General features: G+C 39.7%; 1 protein-coding gene across 8 annotated transcripts in view; it reads left to right on the top strand.

Moving 5' to 3' along the window:
• Positions 1-15962, top strand: part of FHIT (fragile histidine triad diadenosine triphosphatase) — a 1391990-nt gene that overhangs the window by 676090 nt on the left and 699938 nt on the right. The gene's annotated exons all lie outside the window — the stretch shown is intronic.

Here is a 15962-nt window from a genome sequence, read left to right as displayed (position 1 = left end):
CCAACTGAGCCACCCAGGCATCCCTGCATGCTAGTTCTTATGCTAAGTGCTTATGGTGTACGTCCCTACATAATACTGACCACAGAGCGGGGAGGCTGATGACATTAATACTCCCATTAATACTCCCATGAAGAACATGGGGTTTTGGGCAGATAAGCTGTTTGGGACAAGCCCATGAAGTTAGTATCCAAGTGTGTATGTAAATGACCACAAAACTGGTACCTTTCACCTTGTCACGATTTACAGACCACCCGGGTTCCGGGATACAGCCCACCCACTTCCTCCACTGCCTGTTGCCGTTCTGAGCACACACTTGCTTCTCCAATTCAGCCCTTGGGTGCTTTGCAGGTGTGGTTTTTCTGGTGAGGCTGTATAGCTTAGGTTTCAAAGTAGTAACCACAGTATTTAATCTATCCTCTCTTTATGTTGAGTTTAATGTTTATTTGCTGTTTTGCACATAAATAAATGATTGCTTAGGAAGATAAGGCTTTTCAGACCCTCTGGCATATGTCATTGTAGCCAAGGAGGAATATATTTAAGTAACTGAGTTACTTAACCTTCCCTGACCTTTAATTCCTTCATCTGTTGAATGGGCATCACAAGATACCTAACTGATAGAGATGCTGTGAAGTTTGAAAGATTAATGAACACAGAGTCCCTGGCCCAGTACCTGGCATACAATAAATACCTCCTCAGTTGCTTCTGTTATTTTACTATTATTATTTGCCTTTTCTCCCCAAGCGATTGGTTTATATCAAAGTGTATAGTGTCTTTTTTCCAGCATGAGCCCAGTTCTAGAGATGGGAAATGGCAGGTAACTTGGCTCTTGTAACAGTCACTGTGTTTGCTCTTTAAATAATGCTATTTAAAAATTGAAATTGTATTTTGTTGATAGTGTTGCACCTGTGAAATTGAGCCTCCCATGCCTCACTTGTACTGTTTTGATGATTTAATGATTTTCTTATTTAATCATTAATCAATGCAAAAATTGTAATATAAAGATGAACATTGTGGAATTTCCAGGACATTCCAAAACTATTCATTAATTTAGCCCTATAAAATTGGTCTATAAACATAACCGGTGGGTTTTTTTTAATTATTTTTTTTATTACATGTGAGTGTGACAGAAGCTCTTTGGGGCTTCATCCATCCTAGGTTGCTATATTCACTTGATTTAAGATTCTGAGGCTTATTTTTTTCATTAATTCTGAATTTTTCAAATTGCTATAATGTGAATACATGTTCATTTCCCCCTGGATATAAAAATAAGCTTAATGATGAAAATTATTTCGGCTTTCTATATCAGAAGAAAGCCTCGCCTTTGGTGTTGGTATGGTCAGGGTTGACCCTCACGGCCCTCTGTCAGCCTTGTCTACCTTCCTTTCTCTTGAGTGCTGGGTAAGCAGACACGGTGCCTGTCCAGATTGTGTCACTGCCGGCTTAGGGAGAAAAATGCATTGGAATTGGTAGAGATGACTTTTTCCTGTTCTGATGAGTATAAGGTTCCATAACCATCTCCCAAAACGACGTGTCTGCCTCTGATACGGCTCCCGTGTTGTTACTCACAATTCCCTGTGTGGTTAGGAGTCAGGTGTGAGTGCCTTCAGCTCTGTGTTTCCCAGGGAGAATTCATTCCCACCAAACTGCTACTTCTTCCACTTCTTCTGTCGGTTAATGGGTTAATGGTCTTCCCACTGTTGCATTTTTTCAAGCCTTGAAATATTCTTCTCCACAGGGTCTCTCTGGATTCATTCTCTCACACCCGTCTTCTCCATTTCCACTCTGTATCCCGGAGCTCAGAGTTGTCGCTGTCTCTCTCTCTCTCTCTTCCTATAATATTTTAATGGGTTCCTAATTGATCTCCCCGCCTCCAGCTCCCCTCAGCCCTTTAGTTAATCTTGGAACAGTGCTCATACAAATTAAGTGCTTTAATTACTGTTTGATTTCAATTGAACTTTACCAAAGAAACTGGCTATCTGTGTGGGGATGGATTTTTTTTAGTCTTGGTGCATATCTTGTGACCAGCACCTCGAGAGCAAAGAGGTACCACTTTCAAGTGCATTTACCTGTTTGTGAAATGTACTTTGCATCATTTACTGTAACATACTTTGGTGTGCAATCAACATAATAGCTTTAGCTTTTTCAACTTTTTTTTTTTTTTAAGAAAAGGATCAACTCTGGAACATGCATCTCATTAGTATTAAAAGTACTCAGTCTCTGTAAAATGAATATAATAAGAGACATTTCTATAATATAAGACCAAAGGAGATAAATGTCGGGTTGTCAGAAAACTTAAATGAATAATGGTATTTGAGGCATTTGTTTTTCTTGCAATTTGAGATATGATAATTACTGGTATTTAAATTCCCCCCCCCCAACTTCTCTTGCTTCTATGCCTTGGGGATTGGGGGCTTTTGGACGCATCAGGCATTTTCCTATCCTGTCAGAAGTTTCTTGAGGGATTATCAATGGTTTTCTGTTCTCTGTGAAAAACAAAGAACGTATAGTTGAAAGGCAGCAAAGACTAGACTGCTTTTAAAGCAGAGCATTTTATAAAACTTTGTAGCATGGAAAGAGTGGGAATTTGGTTTGAAGAAATAAATGGGCCTAAGAAGGACTTGTTTAAAAGGGGAAGTCTTACAATACCATCTTGGTATAAAATTAGTTTAGTAAGTTAATAAAAATAAGATTAATCCCAAACTATCCCCTTTATTTAAAACATGGCTCTTCTTGGGGCACCTGGGTGGCTCAGTGGGTTAAGCGTCCAACCCTTGGTTTCGGCTCAGGTCGGGATCTCAGGGTTGTGAGATCGAACCTTGTGCTGGGCTCTACACTGAGCATGGAGTCTGCTTGGGATCTCTCTCCCCCTCTGCCTCCCTCCCCCTGCCCACACTTTTTTATGATAGGGGAAGATTTGATGGCATGGACTTAACCTGAGCCTTTAAAGTCATGTTGGGAATGTAGCATATGACTCTTGATCCCAGGGTCGGAGTCGTGAGTTCAAGCCCCACATTGAGCATGGAGCCTACTTTAAAAAAAAAAAAAATTCAGGGAACCAGTAAAGATTTCTTCTCCTCGGGTCATGCTTTTTTGAGCAAGAGACAAGAGGACCTTTTAGTAGGCTGAGTTCTGCCATGGTGTTGGGTATTAAGTAGGTAGTTTGACGTCCGTTTCTTTCTACACTTTCAAAGGATTTCGGGGGAAGTTAATATGTCTGGTGACACACCCACACTCTGTAGATAAAGGGCTAATAATATGATCTCCCACAAAAGAAACTTCTGACATCTCTTTTTGCAACAGTCTTGCTAGAAGGGACATGAGTCCAACCCAATGTGGATATTATTTTCTTAGGTAAAGTTACACTGATTTGTGGAAAATAGTAAAAAAAATTAAAAACCCCTCTCACACCGCTTTTTTGTGCTAGATCCTGTGCTAAATATTTAATCTTACCCTAAGTGTAAGGTCGATATCATTACATTATGTGTTTTACAGATGTGGATGCTGAAGCCCAGAAGGGTCAACTGCTCAAAGCCAGAGCTTTGGCAGAGTCTGTGTGCTTTGGGTTAAAGCCATGTCCATAACCATGCCATCCCTCTGGACATGCTGTAATCTCTCCTGGCTGGATGGCTTTGCAAGATCATGGTTATTAGGATTCAAGATTTTATGCTTTATTTCCCCCTGAGAAATGTTGGATTTAGTAAGACTTTTCCTACGTCTCTTCGGTAAAGGAGGAATAGAGGAAAGGATGGTGGGGAGAGCAGAGTGATGTGTATTGAATCACTATTGGTAGAATTACAGTTTTTAGGGCCAGTACTTCTGATTGAAAGACTGAGTTCCACAAAGTTCTGCCCTTGGTCAGGGTTCAGTGGTAAGTCTTAGGTAATTAAAGCCACATACACCAAGGGATGCCTGGGTGGCTCAGTCGGTTAAGCATCTGCCTCCAGCTCAGGTCATGATCTCAGGGTCCTGGGATTGAGCCCCACAACAGGCTCTGTGCTTGGTGGGGAGCCAGCTTCTCCCTCTCCCTCTGCTGCTCCCCCCTGCTTGTGCTCTCTGTCAAATAAATAAATAAAATCTTAAAAAAAAAATCCATATATACCAAAATAAGTACAGATACATCATTTTCTGTCAATTTGGAGATTTTTTTTTTTTTTGGAACTAAACCTGATTCCCAAGAGATAAGAAAAACAAGGTGTTTTTTTTTTTCTTCTCAACATTTACATGAAATAACACCTAAATACTTTTAAGTGTGAACAAATGTCCCATGGTACTCAGTAATGTGAGTATGTACCACCCACAAAATGAAGAAAAGATTTTGGGGAGAATAGCATCATTTTTAAATGTTGGTATTCTGAACTTTGTCCTTCCATGCTGAAGTCTGAGGAGATGATGTATTGTCCCGCTGATGAAGCTCAGGGAGAGATTAGCTGCAGTGGTTACACACCACCCCCTCCCCACACAGTGCTCAGGTGGTTGGTCCACAGTGGGCTGCAGGCATGCTTCAGGAACGTACAGAATGATCCAGAGCAGGGTTGGTTTTGTCTTGGTCAGTCTGTGGGGGAAGATTGTGCTGTGTCAGTCCTGACAGGGTCAGAAGCTTCTCATGGTTCGTGTGTGGATGCATCCAGGGGGGACTTTTGAAACACCTGTTCCTCTGAGGGACCTCCCTGCAGTGATTTCCTAGTAGTCTGCTTCCAGTGGTCTGCAGGGCCCTGTTCAGCACAGTTCTGACATGCCTCTCACCTCTTATCTCCTGCCACCACTGTCCCCAGCGCTCGCCAGCTCTCTGTGCTCTCTGTCTGATGGGCTGGGTGTTAGTCCTTGTGCCCACCAGGCCCTTTCCCCCACCCCCCCAGGTCCTTTGCAGGTGCTTTGGCCTCTTCCCTTTTCTCATCATTCCTTAAGCTCTCAGCTCAGATGTCATTTCTGCAGTGGTGGTCCGTTCTCCCTGCCTAGGTCAAACCCCGAGGAGATCACAGACTTTTAGCAGCCGTGTCTGTTCTTTGAGGGCCTGCCTCAGCTGTACGTTGGGTGTTTGATGACAATGTGTGGGAGGGGAGAGGGTCTGATGATTGAAAGCCTGAAATTTCAAGCCATTCAACTGCACCTCAAACCAAACTTGGCCTCTTAGCAGTCCCGTGAGCTCTCTGTGCCTCAGTGCCTCTTCTGTGATGTGGAGATGTCACAACACCTCATTCTTAGAGGTATGGTGACAATTAGATGAGCTGATGTTAGAACAGTGCCTGGTGCCCAGAAGGGGCTCGTTATGTGGCACTTCTTTTTAATTTTTGATTAATGACCATTTTTCCATTAGACTTGACCTCTAGGTGGCAGGGGCTGTGCTGTTTGTGTTCAACACCGTCCTTCTGCTCCTGGCACGATGCCTGGCCCATCATAGGCACCCCTTCAGTGTGTGTGTTTACTGCGGGCCGGCCCTGTGTTAGGCGGGCTGTGAATGCTTCAACCTCTGTTTGAATCAGTACTCAAGTCTGTGATAGGATTTAGAGATGTGCTCCTGGCACACAGAGGTTGCTAGTTCTTCCCTGGCAGTCGGGACACTTTCTATAATGTGGAACTTTGCTCTGGGCCTTTGGGTACAAGGACTGTCTCAGGAAATGGCTCATCTGACCCAGGATCCTGACACTGATGCAGGGGTGAGGCTTATCTTGCATGTGTGTCCCACTTCCATGAAACTAGTGGTTTTCAGATTTTTATTTTAAACTGCACATTTCTTTTTTTTTTTGAAAGTTATTTATAATCTTGCATGGAAACTCAGTTTATCAAACTGATTCCAGTAAGGTGCTCTAGTTAGGACAGAGCTTGGCTTGTTTGGGGCTTCCCATCCTCAGCCTGCCTCTGACCGCCTTTGAAGACCTTTGCCTTAAACAAAATAGTGATCTGTTTTCTACGGCTGTTTGCTGAGAAACTGACTTTGAATGCCTAGTGGACCAATATGCAGGTAATGTGCAGAAGAATAAAGCCTCCAACCTTTTTATCCCAAGTAGGGAATACAGTTGACCTTTGAACAACATGGGTTTGAACTCTACGTGTCCACTTATACATGGATTTTTTTTAAGACTTTATTTTTTAAGTAATATCTACATCCAATGTGGGGCTCAAACTCTCAACCCTGACATCAAAAGCCTCGTGCTTTACTGATGGAGCCAGCCAGGTGCCCCTATATATGGAGTTTTTTTCAGTAAATTCAATACAGGCCTGTAAATGTATTTTTTCTCATGATTTTCTTAACACTGCCTATTCTCTAGCTTCCTTTATTGTAAGAATACAGTAGATAATACATATGCAAAATTTGTGTTAATTGACTTTAGGTTTCAGGTAAGGCTTCCGGTCAATAGTAGGCTATTAGAAGTGAGGTTTTTGGGAGTCAAAAGTTGCACATGGAATTTTGATTGCCCTGGGCAATCAGTGCCCCTAATCGTCATGTTGTTCAGGAGTCAACTATGCTTTGAAGAACTCTGAACAGTTCTTAGAGTGCTAGAGAGAAGATCCCACTATTTGGCATTTTTAAGGCTGCTGTATAGCTGCCTCCTTTCATTTTAAAGAACAGAGATGTTAAATATGATGGAGAGAAGAATGTTGCTATCCTTTTAATTAGTTTCTTGATTTCATTTAACTATACCATTCAGTATGGTAATGTCTCCCAGAACTGCTGGGGAGTCTTCCATGTATATCTATATATATTTGTATGAATAGAAGAGAAGTATAAGTGTAGAATGTGTAAGAATGTTGCATAATACAGTCCAAGTGCTGGGTTTCTATCAGTCTAAGACTAGAAATGGGAGAACTGAGGACATCAGGATGGCTCAGGCAGTTAGGCTTCCAACTCTTGATTTCAGCTCAGGTCCTGATCTCAGGGTCCTGGGATATTGAGGCCTGTGTCAGGATCCATGCTCAGTGGAGAGTCTGCTTGGGGAGTCTCTCCCTCCCTCTCCCTCTGCCCCTCTCCCCATTCACATGCATCTGTACTCGCTCTCTCTTTAAATAAATCTATTTTAAAAAAGAGAAAAAGAAATGGTAGAATTGGATATTTGTTGTTTTTTAATCAAAAGGAAAATCGTGATTAAGGCTCACTCTTCAATAACATATTTACTACCAGGCAATTTGAAATAATCAGACCTTTTTTGTGATTCCAGAAATAGTTCAAATAAAGATCTATTTTTCAATTTGAAGAAAAAAAATTTGGTCACACTGCGGGATGGAGAATTGTTTTAGTTTAGTTTTTTTTTTTTTTTCCTTTTTTTCTTTAGGGGATTTTTTTGAAAGAAAAGTTTTCTATGCCAGGGTTGTTATATATATTCTTTTTTTGTTATTTTTTAAACTTAATTAAAAAATACATTTTCTTTAAATAGAGCCCTAAGTTTGGGACTGATGACTAAGGATCCCTTAAATTCATGTCTACTTAAATTAATTCACTACTTCCAACGTGAATTTTCTTCTGAACAAGCAATGAAAAAATATTTAGCTTATATAGGCCATCTGGCTTTAAAATGTGGAGAATTTTCTTTTAGGCTTCATCTATTTTAGTGTGACTATAGGATCAGAATTCCAATGAATCCTAAACAGAAGACTCACAATTCAAACTTTAATGCTTTGGGGATTGTAAATCACAGCACATATGGGATGGTACATGTTTTGGGAGAAACGGATCCTCCTGGCCCACATGTAAAATTAAAGCTGTCTGTATTCTGTGTTTATTGAACGTAGTTATTTTACCAAGATGAATCTGAATAAACAGTTCCTGTATTTTTAATCTTATCATTGGGATAATTAAAAACCGTAAAAATGTCTTTTTGTCAAATTATCATGCAATATAAATGCTCAATAATGTTCTCAACTTATAAGGTTGCTCAGAAAAAGTAATGGCTTTCCCTGTTTTCTCATGGTTCATTTTTTACCATCTAATAAATAACAAGAAAGGGTCTTATTATCCTTGGAAGGAAGCTATGAATCCTGTGGTTAGTCTAAAGACATGGGACCTCTTTCCCTGTAGGCCTTGTACTCTGACAAGACAAGATATTTGGACAGAGATATTCATAATTACTATAGCCAAGAGATTTGGCTTTATTTTAACATTTCTCAAAATGTGTACTGAGAAAGTTCATTCCCCAAAGGGTCAGTAGAAAAGTTCAAGGCAAGTTCAACTGGCATATCTGTTGGAAGACTTCTCAACCTTCAGATGTTTTAATATGTGAATATGCATCATGAATCTATGAAAAGAGGGTGTTGGAAGGAGTGCAATGATAGGCAGTGATTTCCAGATGATTTGACTCTAGAATATCTTGTAGGACTCTAGTTCTGCTGATGACAGCTCGGGGGAACTTTATGTGTGACTGGGGACTTGTAGGCTTGTTAATACTGAATTTCCTGGGTGCTTGACAGCATCGGACTCTCCTGTCCTACTTCACTCCAGTACATTTTAACATTTCTGAAATTGGGATGCAGTTTACAATCATCACATACTGGTTTTCCTTTAATTCCAACAAAGCTATTAGTGAATTGATGGTGCCTTTGAATTAAGTAAATTATTAAGTAATGCAGATTTAAATTAGAATTTAGTCATTATGTTCAGCCTATCCCACAGGAAGTATAGTAGTAAGTGTAAAGAACTAAATGAGAGGAAAAAGACTATTCTGTTTTGTGGAAAAATTCATTTACTATGCTACTATGAGCTTTGTTTTCTAGAATGTCTGGGATCTGGTTAAAAAATAAATCTCACTCATAGTTTTGGTTAGCTTAATATAGTTGTGGCCCATGCTAAGTGCTTTCCGTAGAGGTACCTGTGGTAGGTGGTATTAACTCCATTTTAAATGTGAGGGAAAATGAGACCCAGAGAGATTTAATAATTTGTATACTGTACTTGCTGTGGGCAAAGGAGATTTTAATCCCAGGCAGCCTGCCTATCCCAACCTACTCATTGTTTAACCTCACTGAGCATTGTTATTTATTCTTTTCAGGTAAACTTTCCTATACTTTGGCATTGTGACATGTACCAGTGAGTCCTTGAGCTGGATCTTTACTAGAACCCCCTGGGGGCTCTTGGAAACTAGAGATTCCTGGGCCCCATCCCCAAGAGATACTTAGCTCTGGGGTGAGACTTGAGAAGCTGGTTTTCAACTTTGTTTTGTTTTTTTGTTTTTTAATATAAAAAAAAGTCAAGCGATTTTGATTGAGCTCGATTTGGGAATGACTGATGAACACATAATAAGTGTTTTTCTTTCCACCCAAGGTTAAAATGTAATAAAATGCAACATAGTCCCCAAACCACGAAGAGCATCATGAAATGTTGTATGGCCCCAAAGGCCCCCATCCTATCTCACAGAGCATTGGCTCGCTGATTTCCTGCATCCATTATTGGCACCTGGAGGTGGCACTCAGGGTATGTTGAGGAAGCAGATAGGCATAAATCCACTTGGTACCTTTGCCTGAAATGTGTGACAGCGCTTTCATGCCTCCTGATCCATTTGGTCCTCTTACTGTATTAAAAACCTTCTTTAAGAATAACCTCAATGTAAACTGTCACAGATGGAGATGAGTAAGATGTCAACACACCTGACCTTTCAGTCTTCAGCTCTGATGGCAATAAAAAAAGGGAGCCCCTCTAATCTGCCTGCAAATAGCTGCAGCTTCCTTGATCTGGTCTAATCAAAGGAACAAGCCCATAGGGGCTTAAAGGATTCCATGCTGCCTCTGAGGCCATTAATTTAATTGCTGCATTCAGTGAATTATGGGGAAGGTGAGTTAAACACTGAAATCTTTGGGGCAAGAGATTAAGTAGGTTAGTTCCATAATTCGTGTTGTCTTTAAGAAGGGACGTAGTGTCCCCCACAGTGCGACTTAGCAAAACTGATAGCTGTGTCTAAAGGCAGCACAAAAGATAAGTAGCAAGTCAGGTCTGGTCTTGGGAGGCAGGCAGGGGTGAGTGTGACAGAGTAGGTGTGAAGTAAATGCTCTTGAACTTCAATGAAGACTGGGAGCCTCCCTCGTTTGAAGTATCCTGGAATTATGCAAACTTTTTTCCCCCTGGGCTATGTGATAAGTAAAAAAAGATACACTTTTTCAAATATTTATACTTATTAATATTTAAATGCAACTCTGTGTGTTTTGTGCTGTACAAATCTAGCTGTGAGCCATCATTATCCAGGGCATCTGATCAAATGTGAATTAATTGAGTCTGGTGGCCCTCTTTCTCTTAGTCTGGCTCATGGCCACGGTCTTCATGCACAAGGACTGGATGTCTTTTGGATTAATTGACTAGTTAAATTAATCATTTCATTGCATGAGAGTCCAACCACTGCTGGACTCAGTTTACCTGGTTGTTAGTGGTATTTAACTTAAGCTGCTTTTGGTAAGCTGGTTTGCTTAAAAATGGATTTTGATCCTTTAAAATAAAATTATTGTTTTCCTCTTTATGAATTTCCTTTTTCTGATGCCAGCCTTATTCTAGCCCATTTTCCTCTATTGACAAACATTTATCAAAATAAATTTTCCTCCAGTCGAGCATGTGGCTGTTACAAGTCAAACAGAGTAGTCATTTGCAGGATTCCTCCTATTTGTGAAAGCTAATCATTTGTTTTAATTATTTCTATTAGGTTGCATAATCTTTTTAAAAATAATTTATTATGTTAGTCAGCATCTAGTATATCATTAGTTTTTGATGTAGTGTTCCATGATTCATTGTTTAGGTTGCGTAATCTTGAGAGAAGGGCATCTGGTATAGGATATTGCTCCTGTATGAGTTAAAGGACTCTTTCAAGGAATCATGATAATACCCATAAAAGTTATTAGTAATGGAGAAAATATATATTGAATGCCTACTGTGTGCCTGGCACTGCACTGATTAAGCAAAATGTTACCTCATTTTAATTAATGCTTACAACAAGACTGTCTTCATTTGTAATTGGTTCACTTGTTGGTTCTAGAGACTTGCATGTAGATAAGTTGCTTTCATCCTATTTCATGAGGAGGAGTAGACTGTCACCTTGTAAAGGCTCACGAGAAGATGGCAGGTCTGAAGCTCAGTAATGGGGGGGGGGGGGGAAACAGTCCTCAAAGTCTGATAGGAAGTGAGTGGCACTTGTTGTCTAAGACCCTGACTTAAAATAGAGTTTAGTCTTTGGTAAAAAAGAGAACCTCTCTGATCTCCATGAAAACCTAATCTGAGTTGGAGCCTATGTGAATTCTAATTAAGTATCTCCCCACAGTGGCTGAGTCACTTACCTTCCTTTTTCTGTTCCCACCTATTTACCCCCCATCCTCGCCTGACACCTCACCCCCACCATCAGTGTAAATGTAAAACTTCATTTACATTTGGAATATAAGTATTGCTTTTAAAAAGAAAAGAAAATATATTCTCAAGGTGCATATACTATAATATAGTGGATATGGACATCAACTTGAAAATTGGGTTCAAATCATAGCTCTACGTCTGAGCTAACTTGGGTGAGGATTTGAACCTTGCTGTGCCTCCGTTTCCTTTAAAACTCTGAGTAATAGGGGCGCCTGGGTGGTACAGCGGTTAAGCGTCTGCCTTCAGCTCAGGGCGTGATCCCGGCGATCTGGGATCGAGCCCCACATCAGGCTCTTCGGCTAGGAGCCTGCTTCTTCCTCTCCCACTCCCCCTGCTTGTGTTCCCTCTCTCGCTGGCTGTCTCTATCTCTGTTGAATAAATAAATAAAATCTTAAAAAATAAAAATAAAAAAATAAAACTCTGAGTAATAGTAGCATCACCCTGGCAAACTATGGAAGGTGAGATCATGTGTGTTACAAGCTTAGCTCAATAACGAGTACCTAGAAAGGGCCCAAGATGTGTGTAAGAAATGGCGGCCTTTTTTTTCCCCCCGAAGATAGATTTGGGACTTAAAAAATTAAATTAGGTAAAAAATAATGACTTTTGGTGCTGTGGGATTTGTGAGCTCAAGGACTTGGGTTGCAAGAACAACAAACACGAGCCTGCTTATTTAATAGAACGTGCCCTCAGTGAGGGGCTGATCCGCTTTCAGCTTGAGGAGTGCTTCAGAATTTTAATTATTTGGGGGAGCTTTCCAGGGTAATAGAAGTTGCTTTATGGTTGCTTTCTCTCCATGTCAAACTGAAGGGATAATTGTAACAAATGAGCGTTCACATGCCAAGATGTGATGCAGCAAATGAACTTATGATAATTATCGTCAACATGGCCAGGGTTCTGGTTTGATCAGTAGCAGAAGACTGCTTTCTTAAGATGAAATAGTCATTTAAACGAGCACGACATCTTCTCTGAGAGTTCATCTTGAACAACACTCAGTTTATTTATTTATTTTTTCCTCCTAGATATCGAAGGCTCATAACTTGGCATGCTGTCCTCCGTAGTCCGTCTGTTCATACTGAGCTACTCCAGGGAGATTGATTGCTCTTCCTGGTGCTCTTATTAGCCTCCTTTACATAGCTCTTCATGGCACTTGTTATAATGCAAAAAGTAATAATAATATAATTAGCATCCTTATGGCAGCTAATATTCATTGAGCATATACTATGTGCCATGGAATTAGATGAAAAGCATTGCATCCTCTCATTTAATCCTCACAAATCTGCGAGGTAGGGATTTTCATTGCTTCCATTTTTCAGATGAGGAAGAGGTTGAGTTAGAGACCTTGAGTGATGTACCTAAAGTCACATCTAAGATTTAAACCAGGGCTGACTGTGCAGTCTGAGTGCATGGACACCACTGACCCAAAGCTGCCTCTCTGTTGTCTGGTTTCCTGCTTGTTTCCAGTCTCCTTATTTGCCGGTAAGATCCCATGGCCTCCTGTGTATGTCTCATATCCTAGTCTGGTACCTGGCATGAAGGAGGCATTTAAGCGGTAGAAAGAACGAATGAGTTCAGCCTCTCTGCATGGTGGATACTGACAAAAATGCTGCCTAGCCTTTAAGAGCTTAAACAAAAAGTGAGAGAATTTTAATAGCATCATTTTAAGTGACAGACCACTCCTCTGTGTCCATAGAAAAGTGAATATAGTGAAAGAATGGCAAAGTTAGGTTAGAAGCATTCAGTTGTGGAAGTTCTTTAGGGCACTTGATTTTTTTTTTTAAGAAAAAAAAACTGCTTGGGCATATAATAATTGAACTGTTCATGACAGCATATAATTGTATCATTATGCACATAACTCTGTTACTGTCATTTAGATCATAAGAGAGAAAAGTGTCAAAGTCCTTCTCATGGTGTTTAATTTTGTCTTAGCTTTTCCTAAAGGAAGCATTCAGTTTGTACTTTGAACTTGTAAACTTTTGACACATCTTTACATTCTTTACTGTTGTGAATCATTCATGAAAACTATAGAAATGACTCACTGTCCCCTTTTCATAATTTGGAGTCAGATCATTCTATGTCGATAAATCTTTCAGTGTTCAAGTCCCCTATATGTGCATACTTTTAATGTACCCTGTTTTTTTTTTTAACCTTCTGTCTTATTTGGAGTTAATACTGTTAGTATTACAGCTGTAAGAAAAACAACTCAATTTATTCAAGACCGTTTTAATTAAAAATATGTGCTAACTCTTCAGGAACCAGGTGGAAATTTACACTTCTCTGAAGACAGGGGTTACTGAGCAAATTAATAATGTAAACAAGATTTTGGAGGGAATATTTAATCAACTCCAGAGAAGAAACTTTGCAAGCAAGCTCCAGCACTATTTAAAAAAAAAATTTTTCCCCAGCAGTTTAGAGCTATCCATTGACATTCAGAAGATTGATGTGTTAATTACTAATCATTGTTTTGAACTCATTAAACTGGTCACATTAAATACTTTTATTTGGCTATATTCTGTTGGTCTCATACAAAATTGAATGTCGTTGACTCTAACACTGCTACATGTTGAATCCTTCCTCAATAATCACTGTTTACCACTTTCCACCAACTTTGTTATCCTAGGCACACAATAAAGCCTTTTCGAGTCTCACTTTGCATCTGTCAAATGGAACCTTGAAGAGTTTTCCAAGATTTAAATGAGATAAAGTGTATGCCTCATTTGTTGCGGTGCTCAGGAAATAGGTTGCTAATTCATAGTCCCAATTAGGGCAGTTTCGTTACCAAGTGGAGCTGCTTCCGCTGTAAATTTTCCGCCTTGGAGTTGCAGCATGGTTTCACTAATGCAAAACCTAAAATGACCGGTGGTTAGAATCTTCCACCCCGTCCAACCCCCCCCCCCAGATTTGGGCATTTATGCAAGTAGTCCTACAGAAGTGTAGAAATAAAATGTGATGTATTTAATGATTTTACTCCCAAACAAAATAAACTTGTAGAAAATCACAAGTTTGAAACATCAAGTAGAGTTGCCCCACTGAATTGTGCCTAGGATTTGTGATTCATGAACCTGCTGAAATTTGGTACTAGGTCGTTTCTGAATCCCACACGGGCCTGAAGCCTGTGTCTTTAAGTCATCCTCGTGGTTAGGACTTTGTTCCTTTGCCAAAGCTGTGATTTTCTCTCTTCTCACATTGCTACAATTGGTCAAACATTTTCGCCCTTGTGAAATGCCCCATGCTACCTGCGTGGTTTGCTAAATTGGGAGTGTTTCCCTCTTGTAGCGAGTCCAGCTTTCTTCCTTAATATTATTTTCCTTGTCATTCAAATAAGAAATTTGAAATATTTTTCAGTTGTACTAATTTATCTTCAGGCAAAGTGAGATTGTTCATGGAATCTTGTTTCCTTTCTTGGAGTCCTTTCACCAGCCTTACCAATTGATATTAAATACCCTTTGTGAAATTTTTTGTTTTGCATTTATATGTTTTCTGAAAAAGAGCATGGAGCAAGTATTTGTGATATGGTCTCATTTATTTCCTGCTTTATTTTTCTGGAAACCTCTTAAAAGCTGAATATGTCAAAGACAAGATGTACTAGACCATTAAAGAGATGATTTTATCCAGTCTCTTACAACAGGAGGAATGCTCACTCATGAGCAAAGTCTCAGAGAAGGAGGAGAAGAGTTGAGGTTGGCTGGTTGTTTGTACAAAGATGGCTGGTGTAGTTTTGTTTGTAGTTGTAAAAAATTGGAAACATCCTAAATGTCCAACAACAGAGGACAGTTTATGTCAATTGTAGCACTTATAGTGGCATGTTTCCTATGCAACTGTTGTCAAAGATGAGGTAAGGGGTGCCTGGGTGGCTCAGTCATTAAGCATCTGCCTTTGGCTCAGGTCATGATTCCAGGGTCCTGGAATCGAGCCCCGCATTGGGCTCCCTGCTCCGCTGCGAGCCTGCTTCTTCCTCTCCCACTCCCTCTCTTGTGTTCCCTCTCTTGCTGACTGTCTCTCTCTGTGTCAAAAAAATAAATGAATGAAATCTTAAAAAAAAAAAAAAAAAAAAAAGATGAGGTAAAAATTTTGAGGTTTTATGAAATAAGAGTGTTATGAGGAAGGGTGGATGTGGGTCTCAGAATATCCAAGGGCAGATTGGTCCTTGTACTTTGGGATGTTTCCCAAAACACAAAAGGGTTAGAATTTCTTGACCTTGGTTATTTCCTGGGAACACAGGGTTCAGGTTAAGTTCAACATTACTGGATAGATAAAACTTGGTGAAAATGATTTTTTTTGAATAGTGATAAAAGGTTATTGGGCTTTTCATTAATTGCTCTTTTGCTAATGTTTAATTTAAAGCATTTCAATATTGTGATGGCCTTAGTTGGCTTAAGAACTAGAAACAAGTTTTCATTATACAAGTAACAAGTACCCATTTTAACTCTAAACTATTGGAAACAGTTGATTTGAAAGAAGTTTTATATGTTTATAAATCTCCTTGCAATAGCCTATGTGGTCTTTTACCCAAAATATAAGAGATTACAGTGTTCCACATATTACATACTAAATGGAAACCAGCTTTTTCATTTTCTATATTAATCTAGGTAAGGATTTACCTGTTGTATGAAAATTTTCTTTTGAAACAGGTAGTTTTACATTTTAAAGCCTTCTT

Source organism: Ursus arctos, unplaced genomic scaffold, assembly GCF_023065955.2.
Source record: "Ursus arctos isolate Adak ecotype North America unplaced genomic scaffold, UrsArc2.0 scaffold_14, whole genome shotgun sequence".
Lineage (NCBI taxonomy): Eukaryota > Metazoa > Chordata > Mammalia > Carnivora > Ursidae > Ursus > Ursus arctos.
This window is presented reverse-complemented; position numbering and strand designations above follow the sequence as displayed.